The sequence below is a fragment of the Balaenoptera acutorostrata genome, chromosome 17, assembly GCF_949987535.1.
Source record: "Balaenoptera acutorostrata chromosome 17, mBalAcu1.1, whole genome shotgun sequence".
Lineage (NCBI taxonomy): Eukaryota > Metazoa > Chordata > Mammalia > Artiodactyla > Balaenopteridae > Balaenoptera > Balaenoptera acutorostrata.
In genome coordinates, this window is record NC_080080.1 from 59,148,507 (window position 1) to 59,162,224 (window position 13,718).

Below are 13,718 nucleotides of genomic sequence, written 5' to 3' on the forward strand. Positions count from 1 at the left end.
TTTGATGAGGATCTGCTTCCTGGTTCATAGCAGCCGTCTTCACGTTTTGTTCTCACATGGCAGAAGGTTCAGGGGAGCTCTTTGGGGTCTCTTTTATTTTTCATTTTTTTATTTAATTAATTAATTTTTTTGGTTGCATTGGGTCTTTGTTGCTGTGGGCGGGCTTTCTCTAGTTGCAGCGAGCGGGGGGCAAGCGGGGGCTACTCTTCTTTGCGGTGCGCGGGCTTCTCATTGTGGTGGCTTCTCTTGTTGCGGAGCGTGATCTCTAGGCATGCGGGCTTCAGTAGTTGTGGCTCACGGGCTCTAGAGCACAGGCTCAGTAGTTGTGGCGCACGGGCTTAGTTGCTCCACGGCATGTGGGATCTCCCAGGACCAGGGCTCGAACCCGTGTCACCTGCATTGGCAGGTGGATTCTTTACCACTGCACCACCAGGGAAGTCCCTGGGGTCTCTTTTAGAAGGTCACTAACCCCATTCATGAGAGCTCTGTCTATCCTTGTGACCTAATCACCTCCCAAAGGCCCCATCTCCAAATACCATCATCTTGGGCATTAGGATTTAACATATGAATTTTGGGGGTACATAAACATTCTTTCTATAGCGTTCAGGAATCAAGGGTGCTTTAAATGCATGTATGCAATTTGTCAAAAGTTTTTTTTTAAAGGACATTTACATTGGACTCAAAGAATCATAAATGTATATCTTCAAGATGGAAAATTTTAAGATGCCAAACTAACTCAAACAGATAATACCTTGGCATAGCCTAGTCAAGGAAGCTTCCTAATAAATATAAAGTAAGATAGAGCATAATTTATTTTATTTTATTTTATTTTGGTGGGGAAGTATACCATGGTTTATTAATCAGTGTCCTGTTGATGGGCATCTGGATTGTTTCCAGACTTTTTTTTTAAAACTTTTTATTTTATATTGGAGTATAGGTGATTAACAAGTTGTGATAGTTTCAGGTGCACAGCAAAGGGACTCAGCCATACACATACATGTACCCATTCTCCCCCAAACTCCCCTCCCATCCAGGCTGCCACATAACATTGAGCAGAGTTCCCTGTGCTATACAGTAGTCCTTGTTGGTTATCCATTTTAAATACAGCAGTGTGTACATGTCGATCCCAAGCTCCCTGACTGTCCCTTCCCCCCATCCTTCCCCCCCCAACCATAAGTTCTTTCTCTCAAGTCTGTGAGTCTGCTTCTGTTTTGTAAATAAGTTCATTTGTATCATTTCTTTTTAGATTCTGCATATAAGGGATATCATATATTTCTCTTTCTCTGTCTGACTTACTTCACTCAGTATGACAATCTCTAGGTCCATCAGTGTTGCTGCAAATGGCATTATTTCATTCTTTTTAACGGCTAATATTCCATTGTATATATGTACCACATCTTCTTTATCCATTCCTCTGTCAATGGACATTTGCTTCCATGTCTTGGCTATTGTAAACAGTGCTGCAGTGAACATTGGGGTGCACTTACTGTTTTGACCAAGAACATAATTTATTTTAATGAAAAAATATTGGTCACATTTTTATAGTTAGCATACATGATTATACTGTGCTAATCAAGTATTTTTCTTATGAATTATAAAAAACTGAAGCCAAACAAACTGCAGGCTGTTAAATAAATTAGTTTACAAGAATTAAAGTGCTTTATTAGTATATATTATGTTGTTATATAGTACAATTGAACAACTTGGCTAATTTATATATTTTCATGTTATTTTCTAAGTTCCATTATTTCTTCTTTGAGGCATGAGTTGTATAAAAGTGTATTTTAAATTTCCAAACAAGTAAGAATGTTTTATTATTAATTTCTAGCATAATTGTATTGTGACCAGAGGAAAAATACCAAATTTTTGAAATTTGTTAATACTTCCTTTTTAAGCCCAGTATTTGGTCAATTTTTGTAAATGTTCCATTTTCACAACAGTTTTAATGGTGGATTTGTCTTTTCTGCTAGTAATCCTTTAAATTTTTACTGTATATAACTTGAGACTGTTTTACCTCTTTCATACAAATTTAGAATTTTCCTATCTTCTAGGTAATTTTCTCCTTTTTTCCCATTATGTAGTGACCCTTTGTGTCTATAGAAATGTTAAAAGAAGCTAAAGTTTTGCAAAACCCAGCTTCAGTGCTCTGTTTATTCTTTGAGTTCCAGCTCTTTTTTCTTTTTCTGCCTTTCTATAATCAGTTCTAAATTGCTGACTCAGTGATACAATTAAAGAAAACATTTTTTGGTATTTTAACCACTGTGTTTATTTCTTTTTAGCAGGAGCTTTGGTCAGTTTACTTATCCTAACATACCGCTGGATATGGAAGTCTGTTACCTTTATTTTTAATTTAATTGTAATCAAGGTCATTCATGAATATTTGTCTATGTTTATACAAGTTTAGATTTTGAAGAATAAATTAAATCAGAGACATATGGAATGAATTTTTAAATAAGTGCAAAATTTTACTTAAACTTCTGACATGGTTCTTGCTTGGTATTGATGTTCCACTGACCAGTACCAAGAGAGATTTAAATGTGGGGAGGCATTCTGAAAGTTATTGAAATGGGGGACATTTTTTTCTTTTTGTGATCATTTATATGCTTAAAGCATCCTCAAGGCAGTTATTTTTCATTAAGTAACTTCTTTGCATTCTCAGAATCATTGCAGATATAATTAACATGTAAGATTAAATTCATAAGCATGAAACTAATTATGGTTGTGTGGTAATGAAAGCAGTTAAACAAAGCATTTTACTTTTTGACTCCTACTAGACTAGAAGTAGTCAGCAAATGCCTGTTCTTCAAAAAGGATATACCTTAAACATTTTAATTAATTGTATATTATCATTTATGAGGCTACTGTGGGTATATGGTTTGATTCTGTACCAGAATCTTCTATTGAAAGGACTTCTTTCCTTTGCTAAGTGTAAGAATAAGGATAGTACTACTTCGCAAGTTGTTACAGATGCTTTCATAGGAATATTAATGAAACGGTACAGTGTAGTGTTTATGAGCACTAGATGGGAAGTCATATTGCCTGGGTTTACTTATTTAACAGTGTAATCTTAAGCAAGTTACTTAATGCTCTGTCCTTTAATTTCTTCACTGTAAAAATAATAGTACCTTAGATAAGTCACTTAGAAGAGTATCTGGACCCAAGAATAGCAAGCACTTAATTAAAATTGCTATTGTTTTCCCTCTTAGGAATAATTATTTTTTTGTATCTTCATCTTTTTTTTTTTAAACATCTTTATTGGAGTATAATTGCTTTAGGAATAATTATTAGGCTGTACATTGATGTAGATTTTGGGAAAAATTCAAATCATATACCTTTTTTTTTTTAATTTTATTTATTTTTATTTATTTATTTATTTTTGCTGTGTTGGGTCTTCGTTTCTGTGCGAGGGCTTTCTCTAGTTGCGGCAAGTGGGGGCCACTCTTCATCGCGGTGCGCAGGCCTCTCACTATCGCGGCCTCTCCCGTTGCGGAGCACAGGCTCCAGACGCGCAGGCTCAGTAGTTGTGGTTCACGGGCCCAGTTGCTTCGCGGCATGTGGGATCTTCCCAGACCAGGGCTCGAACCCATATGCCCTGCATTGGCAGGCAGATTCTCAACCACTGCGCCACCAGGGAAGCCCCATATACCTTTTTTAAAGTTTTAATATTAATAAGCTTGTGTGTCTTATATATAGCTTATGTCACATGTATACCATCCATGAAGCTTGAATTTATTTACTAGAGACCACTACAGACAGCCTCTGGGTATGTGAAATATCCTCCTGGACTCAAGGATTAGCGATCTCAATCACCTGGTAAGAATTTTCTGTAGAGTCCTGAAAAAGCAGTTCTCTCTCTGTAGGAGTGGTAATGGAGTTTGTGATGTTAGTACTAGTTAGAGAATTATAGTAGTGGTTCTAATAGCAATAGGAGCTAGCGCTTAGTATAGGCAGTATTTATTGAGTATTCACATAGTACCAGGTCCTGTCCTAGGTGCTTTACATGTAGTTTATCTTCACAGCAACCAATGAAGTGTAGGTACTATTAATATATCAATAATTATTTTTTGGATAGAGAAATGGAGGGACATCCCACTTTACAGAGGCAGAAATTAAGATTTGGAGGGGTTATACAAAGTCACACAGCTAGTAATTGGCAGAACCAGAATTTGAACACAGTCCTATCCCAAAACATGTACATAAACGCAGATGCATTTCTGCCAGGATGTTTTTGGCCCAGGGCAATGACATTTCATTCATCTTTGGCACTTGTCCCTTACTTTAGCTAGGTTTCTTGGCCAGTATCAAGCAAACCAATCTTAAGCCTATGGTACTGTCTATTCATAGTCTCCAATGAATTGTCTTAGAATTCTGTTTTATCCCCGGGCTGGGTTCTTTATTATTATACTCCCATTACCTTGGGAAGTAGGCATAAAGATAGATGTGTATATACTTGGGACAATATGCTGTTAATATACAAGCAAAGTAATGCTCACTGCCAGCCTGGCTGATGCCTCGGATCCCTACCTGGATCTTGCCTCCTCACCTGCTCTTTGGCCCTATTCCTGTGGTCTCTAGTGAGTCCTGGCCTGCATTACTTTAGTTCCGTACTGTGAGCCAGTCCCAATTTCTCTTTGCGCCTAACATAAGCTTTTGAAAAAGAAATATGAGAAATGTGACAGAAAGCAAAACTCCAAGAGACCGGTAGTTCAATCAATAAGTATATTAATATCAAACCAATGGTGATTTTTCTACTCTTTTCTAGGCACTCTAAATAATGCTTTCTTTGTATTTTAATGCACAAATCACTTTATTTGGGTAAGTTGGGGTAGGAGGAGTTTAAGCAAGTGACTTTCCAGTTCTCTCTTGACCTGTTCTGTGCCTATGGAGACAACTGCTGGCCACAGGGAAGAGTGTGGAGCATTCTTCCGCCTTCACTTCCTCAGCTCTTTAGCCCCCATTGAGCTGTGAACAGTGGCTGAGGACAAAAGCTGTATACACTGTACAAACAGAGCACCAAAGCAGCAGTACACTGAGTCATTCTTCGCTCTGTGTGAGAACTGAGGGGGACTCTATTCATTTCCTTTGTGCTGGTGTCTGTCAACAGCGCTGTTTGAGGCAAGGCCTATTGTGCTGGCCAGTGTTTCTTATTGACCTAAGTCTGTGCCTGCTATGTTCCCAGGGTCGAAGTTGCGAGTGAGAGAATGTTTGAAAAGGGGTAATCATAGGCTAAATGCATTTTGCTGCATTGTCATCTGACCTATTAAATCTAAACTGTGGTCTCCGTTAATGCAAACAGGTAATTATATAGTCACAGCTGCAGCTATTGACATCTGGTTACCACCCCCATAGGAAAAAAATATGTGTTTTTTGTCTGTGTCTAGGTTCTTATATGCTGGACATTAATGATTTTTAACTGAAAACAGATAATGGATTAGGAGGACTAAAAGAGCTGCAAGGTGGGTGCTTTAAAATAGCCTCTGCCACAGCTGTTTGCATATATTTTCCTTTGATGACACAGTGCATTCCCATGACTCCAGGCTGAGTAATCTCCATTCACTTTTAGTTTTTCAGGTGTGTAAGGTAAAGATAATTTTTATGTTTCCATCCCATATGATTCCATCATACTAAGTCACTTTGAAAGGTCTACCTCTGATAACTTCATCTTGATTGCTTGCCTACTGGTTTTATCCATTGTGTTTCACTGTCCTGATACCCTGGTATAGGACAGTATTTGCAAGAGGTCCACGTTCCCCAATCGGTACGATTCTAAATACAAGTACATTGGAGTGAATTGAGGCTTTATGGCTATTAATTATGTTAATAAGTGCTGTCTTTTCTAGTTCCTTTCAGTATTCACAGGAGCCAAAGTTATGAATAAATCAGTCCTGGTACATCACATCCTCTATGTCCTTTGGAGACAAAATACATTTATATTAGTAGAAGAAAAAATGTTAAGAAATACGTTCCCACCAACCATGAAGATCCATTTACCATGAAAGCACTCTATACCTGTATTTCATTCACCTCCATAATTCATTATTTAACAGTATTTTTAAAAGCCTAGTAGGTGATTGACTCTGTGATAGGTATTGGGTTACAATTTAAAAATAAAAATCTGGTGTCTTAGTTTTTCTGATTCACACTTATTACTAGTAGCATTATGAAGTCTATCAGGATGGAACTGAGGCAGGAGACAGAGTAAAACAGTTTTAAGACGTTGTAACTTTGAGGTTTTTCTAATGCTTTGACATTTCCTGTCTCCTAAATGTTTTGCTGCAGTATGTCTCTAAGTGGGTAGTTACAAATCCTGTTGGGACCTTGAGGGGAAAGCACTCAGGATGCCTAAGCGCTTGGATTATGCTGCCTTTTGAGCCAGAGTGCTGTGGACTGGGCTCAACCCATGCCTCGTTGCTGTGCACGGCTCCGAGTGTGTTAGGGCTGGGTGCAGCACGATGTTTGAGATTGCGGTGGTTATTCAGAGGATAGAAATTCGTCACGACCTCCTGTATCCTGGTGCTGGAGATATAATGATGAATAATAGAAAACTCTTACAGTCAGGGAACTCAGATTAAATGCCTTCTTTTTTTTTTTTTTTTTAACCATCCTCAATACAAGCACAGTTTTAAAAAAAAAATGGCATTGTGATTGAATTTAATAGAATAAATGATACAATAAAAAATCAAATACTAAATATATTCTGCATTTGAAAACGTGGGGCAAAAATGAAGAAGTAATCTTTTTACTTTAAAAATTATATTTCCTGTTAATGTTCCTAAGTAAAGTTGGTATATTCTACATGGAACAACACTATGTGAAATTAAAATATTTACTAAAATGCATGCTGGTCACTATCTTAACTCTCAGAAACGAAAACTATTTTCAAATTCTTACGATGAAATTTTTGTTTTACAAATAATAATTTAAAAATTTTTAGTACTGTTTCATATATAGAATTATTTTGACAGATACCAAGTGTAATCACTTCAAAAGGCTTTTCATATTTGTAAGAAATAACAAACCATATGCCATCTTGTAGAAGCCTTGATTTGGAAAGAACATGGCTCTTGGCCAGCAATTAATTAAGCCACTCTTTTGTTTGACCATATTGTGGTGTTGTATAGGTGTGAAATTTTCTGTCTTCACCAAATAGGAATATTCCTGTGTACCCATGATAGGTATTAGGGAAAGCAGTCAACTTTTGCTGTTATTTTCCTACAAAGTAATGGGAATTATAAGTACAAGTAACTGAAGCACAAGAAGAATTGGGAAAACTATTGGGATAAAATGGGAATATGAATTTGGTACTGGATAGCTGAAAAGTGACTCCTGTCACTTTGGTCCCTTTAAAATTGCCTCATTGTTATCAGGAAGGTGGAAGCTGAACATCTGTAGATGTCTATTGCTACAGAATATAGAATGAGAGAAGATTACTTAATTATCTGTTGTGTGTAGTGGGTTACTCTGTTGTCAAAAAGAGAAAATAATTAGCCTGACCAATCAATTTCCTGCATTTCTCCTGAATCCAATTCAGATATTCTTAAACTATCTTCAAATACAGATCTTCTCTGATATCAGTTTGTAGGGGCTCAGTTAGGTTACTCAGTCTTCCTCTCATCATGCGACTTCACTTGCTTCTCATTAGAGCAGAATTAACTTTTTATTCAGGATATAGTAGTTAAACAGAGTTATGGGCTTGGGTCTAAAGATTGCAATCAGGGAAGGCTGGCCTCAACAGAGAGCTTCCTTTCACCCATTTTGACCATTGTCACTGCTTCCCCTCATTCATCCTCATTGCTGTTGATCTTAGCAAGAGACCCAGAGACACTATTGCTTTGCTTACAAATAAGGTTTTATGTTTGATCTTTTTCATTTTGTAAAAGATAAAGCACCTAAGTCTTAAAAGGGTGCTTTCTTTTTTTAATGAACAGCAGTGGCTCTGGGAATTTCAAAAGCTCTATAATGTTTTGTTCATATGGTAAAAAGGATTCACAACAGACATTGTGATCCGAATACTTGTTTTCTTTCTCTTAATGGAAAATTATTTCCCTGAGGTTAAACATGATTAAACTGTAGAAGTCTTCTGCACTTTACTCCAAACCCTAACAAATAAAACCAAACTCCACATATATTTTGGAGTGGCTTCCTGAACCCTAGCCTTAGATATTGAGTTTCTTCTTTACAGTAAGTACTGGTAGCAATTACTGTACCGTGGTTACCTGCACACACACACCCACGCACCCTGCTGTGCACTGCTACAGTCTGGCACTTATCTTTATCTTTGGGAAGAGTGAAAGCATATGAAAGTGCTTCGCAAATAATTGTAGGTGGGTGCAGTACAGAGAGGGTTAACCATCCCGCATTTTCAGTGGCTTAATTAAGCTCTGGCAAAGAGCCAGGATCAGTAGAAAATGGGACAACCGCAGAAACCAGTGGGTTTCAGCATCTTGGCAAGGTCTGGAGCATTCAGCAGCAGTCTGTGCTTGTGCCTACCTGTTGTGGGAAAGTGAGAGGCTGTCCAGACAAGGGACAAAAGCAGCCAGGCATTTTCCCATCCAGCTTTCCTTTTGTATTTGTCTTTTTAAAAAGGAGGCAAGAGTACCTGTGATCCAGCAGACTGTAGTGGTTCACTGCACTGTGCTTTGCACCGTGCAAGGAGGGGCTAGTTTAAACCCCCTGAGGAAAGCCCTGTCACCTCTCTGAGGCTGCACCGTGTGGAAAGCAGTCTTCCCTGTAAAACAGGATGTTGTCAGGACTTGAGGTTTGGGAATGATCCATGGGGAGATTTGGCAATGTTGAGAAGTTTCAATCAGTCAATGTTTATTTAGCCTCAGTGCTTTTTCAAGAAAAGAAAGTACTAGAGTTTTATTGTAGTTGTTATTGATAAAATTAATATTGATCATAAGATTATGAACCTTTGAAATAAAATATCATTATCAATGTGTATTATTTTAAAAAACATACCCTAGTTTTGTGAAGTGTACAGATCTACACTTTATCAAGGATTGTAATTAAATACTTTCTACTTCTCTTTTTAGCTAAAATACATTGATTTGCTATTTGAATGGTTCATAACTCTTTTAGGACTAAAGCTTCTAATCTTTCCTTTATACCAAAAACCCATATTGTAAATGTGCTTGAATTTCTTTCTGCCAAAAAAATTTTCTGGGCAAAATTATTTCAGATAGGGGAAACCACTTTGCATTAGAAACCTCCTTCTGTCCCATTTATTTAGAATTGTACCATTTCATCTTTCAGGGTGAAACCCAGCTTTAGAAAACGAACTATAACAAAAATATAACAAAGTCTTGTATATCTTAGAGAAAGCTGTGTTGTCTTTTTATTTAGAAAAGCCAATTTTCCTGTAATTATTAAAAATAGGTTTTTCAGCAATAAAAATAAAGTATTGATACATGCTAAAAAATTTAAAAATAATAAAATAAAATTAAAATTAAAATAGGTAGAATACATCCCTGGGAGTAACAATTCTATTTTTTTTTCATTTTCTATAGTCTTTGTATATTAATAACAGTATTTTGGAGCTGATTTGGTTTTACAATTAAAGTCAGATTAACAATAGAATGTCATTAGTTCAATAATCTTTGCTGCAGTTAAAATAACATAATCCTGTACACTGTAATGTTTTATAAGCTCACATGTGAAAACAGGAAAGAATTTCATTTTAAAATCTGTTGTGTAGCTCCAGCTGTTAAAGGGCTACTGCCATTGTCTCTATACCACACATTTATTTTGGTACTCATTCATAGATAGGCTTGTATTATTTATTTAACTCTCCAAACTAGATTGTAACCCCATATCTATCTTTAAGGCAGTGTTGTACAAAGGCTTAGAGTGAGCCCTTATTAACTGCAATTGTGTAATTTGCTTGATTCAAGTGAGTTGAGCAGATCAAAACTAGTTTGGGTATACTTGGGGGTTAAATTTGAAACATTTCTTACAAGATCTAAGAAAAATTCACCCTGACTTTTTATACCAGCAGAATCCAGTGTCTGTAGTTTTGAGCACACGTCAACGTTTGTGAGTGTTTTAGCTGTGTGGACAGAGTGAAGCAGCGGGGCAGCTGCCATTCTCTACATCAATTTGTGTTGATACACACCCATCAGCAAAGTCTCTGAACTCCCTTTTTTTTATTGTAAATGTCTTTAAAAACTTGTTGGTGTACCAATCAAAATTAGTTAGCAATAAAAAGCATTTTTAAAATAGCCTTTGAGTTCCTCTGAATCTCAACATTTTCTCCTTCACTCACGGATCTCTTTTCATATTATGCTATCTGGGGGAGATTTGCAAAAGTGATGATAACATGTTTCTCTTCTAGCTCTTGCTTTGAAAATATTGCAAAAGATAAAGACATTGTAATTCAGCATGGATGAACCCTAAAAACATTATGCTAAGTGAAAGAAGCCAGTCGCAAAAGACCACATATTGTGTCATTCTCTTTATATGAAACGTCCAGAATAGGCAAATCCACAGAGACAGAAGGTAGATTTGTCATTGCGAGGGGCCAGGAGAGGGGGAAATGGGGAGTTTCTGCTAATGAGTGCAGGGTTTCTCTTTGGGGTGATAAAAATGTTCTAAAATTAGGTGTGACCGTAGTGGCACTAAATGAATATACTCTGTGAATATATTAAAAATCTGAATATACTCTGTGAATACACTAAAAATCACTGAATTGTATACTTTAAATGGGTAAATTTTATGATATGTAAATTATAGCTCAAACGCTGTTTTAAAAAGCTGTAATAATGGGAAATATTGTAGATAAAAAATTTATTAATATCCTATGCTTATAGTTAACCTCTCCCAAAGTACCCCACTTTAGCATAGTAAATATAAGTTGTATGTGATATAAACCATTAGCCTAGCTTATAATAATACTCACAATATAGCAGTTAATCTGTACAGTCGTGAAAGTTGACCATTTAAAAGACTTTTTGTGTTCTTGGACCACATCATTATCAGCAGAGTTAAAATGCATTCATTCAGCAAATATTTGTTGACTTTCTACTATATTCCAGGTACGGTCCTACACGTTAAAAACACAGAGATGACCAGAGCATAGTTTTTACCCTCCAGAGTCTCACCATTAGGAGGGTGGACAGACAAAAGCAAAAGCATACCTAACGTGTGTCAGTGTCATCATACTGGACATCCTAGAGTGGGTTTTGGGAATGCTGTGTCTACCTCAAAGCACTTGGGAAGTTTCTTTGAGAATAGGAGTTTGGTCTAATTGGAGGAAAAAGACAATGGGCCAGAGAGATGAAGGCTTCTAGGCAGAGCGAATGAATGGCTCATGCCAAGGCCCAGGGGACAAAGCGAAAACAAAACAAGCCCAGACAATTCAAGAACTGCAAGTGGCCCAGGTCTCATCTGAGGTCAGAGTTCATGTGGTGGGAGCTGCCACATGAGGCCAGCTGCGCCAGGAAGGCAGGCAAAGGTCCTAGTACCAAGGGCCTGATAGGCTTTGCTAAATTCTCAAAAGAACAGCTCTTAAAAACTGTTCATTTGTTATAAATTTGTTAATTTATAATCACAATTTAAGTACAGAAAGGAAGTATTCAGTTCAGCCTTTCATTTTTTAGACCAAGGGCCAGAGAACTTTGTTCAAACTAGGACTGACAGCTAGAACTCTTTGAGTCCCATTCCAACAGGTTTGGTCCTATATCACTTGCCTTTGGAAAATCAGAGGCTGAAAGGTTTAGTAACCCTCAGTAAATGTTAGCTATTCTTAATTTTCAGCAACATTTCTAATACTGTCCAGTAATAACTAAGAAGTACTGAAAAATTGTCATCTTTACACATAGAAAGTCAACTTTACCCATAGAACAAATGTTTCGACCAAAACCTTTGTTTTGAAATTTGATTAGAAGCATAGATTTATAAAGTATATGACTGTTTTTGTTTTAAGCCACTAAGTTTTGGAGTAGTATCTTACATAGAAAAAGATGACTGGCATAGATTCTAGTACCTGAAAATAGAATACTGATATAAAAATAACCTAAAAATGTGACTTTGGCTTTGGGACCAGGCAGTGGATGGAAGCTGTATGAACCTTGACATGTTAGCAGGAGCCTAACGGGCATCAAGGAGACTGTCAGTGAGGGATTAGATGTTACTGGAAGTTGAAGGAAAGGGTATCTTTGTTGTAAAGTGGAGGAAATTTGGCAACATAATCACAATAATATGGAAACTTGAAAATGTACCTAATGAACTAGATGACCTAGATAAGGAGCTTTCCAGGCAGAGGTTAAAGGTGCCCCCTGGCTTCTTCTACCCTTTATAATAAAATAAGAAGAGAGGAGAGATAAGCTAAAATACAATATGCTAACTGTAAAATCAGCCAGGACTTGCTGGGTTCAAAAATAAATTTATTTTCTCATTCTTTGCCTCTCCAGATAGTAGATGATTCTAAAATTAAGAAATGGCTTATGGGCAAAGGTGAAATCCAAGGGTGCTGTCAGGGAAACATGGTCTAAAGATGAAGTCAAAGATGTCACTGTAAAACCCTTTATCCAGACCTCAGAATGATTTAATAAGGAGGTATCTTATACACCCTTTCAAATAGACAAAAGGCCCTCTTAAAATCTAAAGGGTGTGCCTCACTGATCTTCTTTCATTAAATAGATTAAATAGACCTTCTAATATTCTTAAGGACATTATTCGGTAACAGTTTTAGAGAAGGGCTTATCTCAACAAGATTTGTGGGTGTGACTTTGCTTTGGTCTAATGGAGTGAATTCCAGTATTACTCAGAAAACTCACAAAATTTTTAAGAGAATTGTATTGGAGAAGACACTGTTAGCTGTGACTAAAAGGGACAGAGACTGGCTAAAATGAAGAGTTATTTGGACTCCTGGATTTCCAAGGGGAGGAAGCAGGCTGAGAAAACTACTATTCCACTGCAAATGCAGGCTACCTTTTATGAAAAAGGAAACATAGTTCAGAGGATGGAACCAAGAACCCAGAGGGCAGAGAAGAGCCCTAGAGAGTCATTCCCAGTTAGTGGGACTAAGCCTTCATCAAGCAACTGGCAAGATTGACTGGATTTCGGAGTTGTTATGGGCCAGAACCTGCTATGTGCCTCCTTTTTCCCCCCTTTTTAGGACAGAGGGTCTAGAGCAGTTATCTTACGCCTGTCCCACCAGTGTATGTTGGGTGTTTATGTATAGAGGCATGTACTTTGTTTTTTTAGTTTATAGGGCTTCATATCAAGGGGAATGGCAATAAAGGATCTGTTCCCATGGGACCACACTAAAGGTGTCTCATTTGCACCTGGACTTGATTTAGATCATGAGATCTTGGACTTTGAGCCTTAGCCTGATGCCACCTTAGTAAATGAGACTTCGTGGAGATCTTGGGAGGAGGGAATGTGTGTATTTTGTTTGTGAGGGGAATGTAAATAATTTGTGGGCAGCATCAGCCTGTGGTGATTTTTAAACATATCCACAAATTCTCTGGTGCTCCTCCAATCTAGAGGTGGAGTCTAATTCCCTTCCTTTTGAATATAGGCTTGCCTTACAGTACTCACTGTTCACAAATGGAATGCAGTGGAAGTGACTGAGGAAGTGACATGATTTCTGAGGCTAGGTCGTAAGACGATTCTACCTCGCTTTCTCTTTCGGAATTTAGCCGCCGTGCTGTGAGGGATCCCAGACCGCATGGAAAGGCCAAAGGTAGGTAGTATTCTGGGTGACAGTCCCAGCT

At 37.4% G+C, this 13,718-nt stretch overlaps 1 protein-coding gene across 1 annotated transcript in view; it reads left to right on the plus strand.

Annotated features, from left to right (window-relative positions):
• MRPS28 (mitochondrial ribosomal protein S28) overlaps positions 1-13,718 on the plus strand; it is a 103,358-nt gene that overhangs the window by 44,601 nt on the left and 45,039 nt on the right. The window lies entirely within an intron of this gene.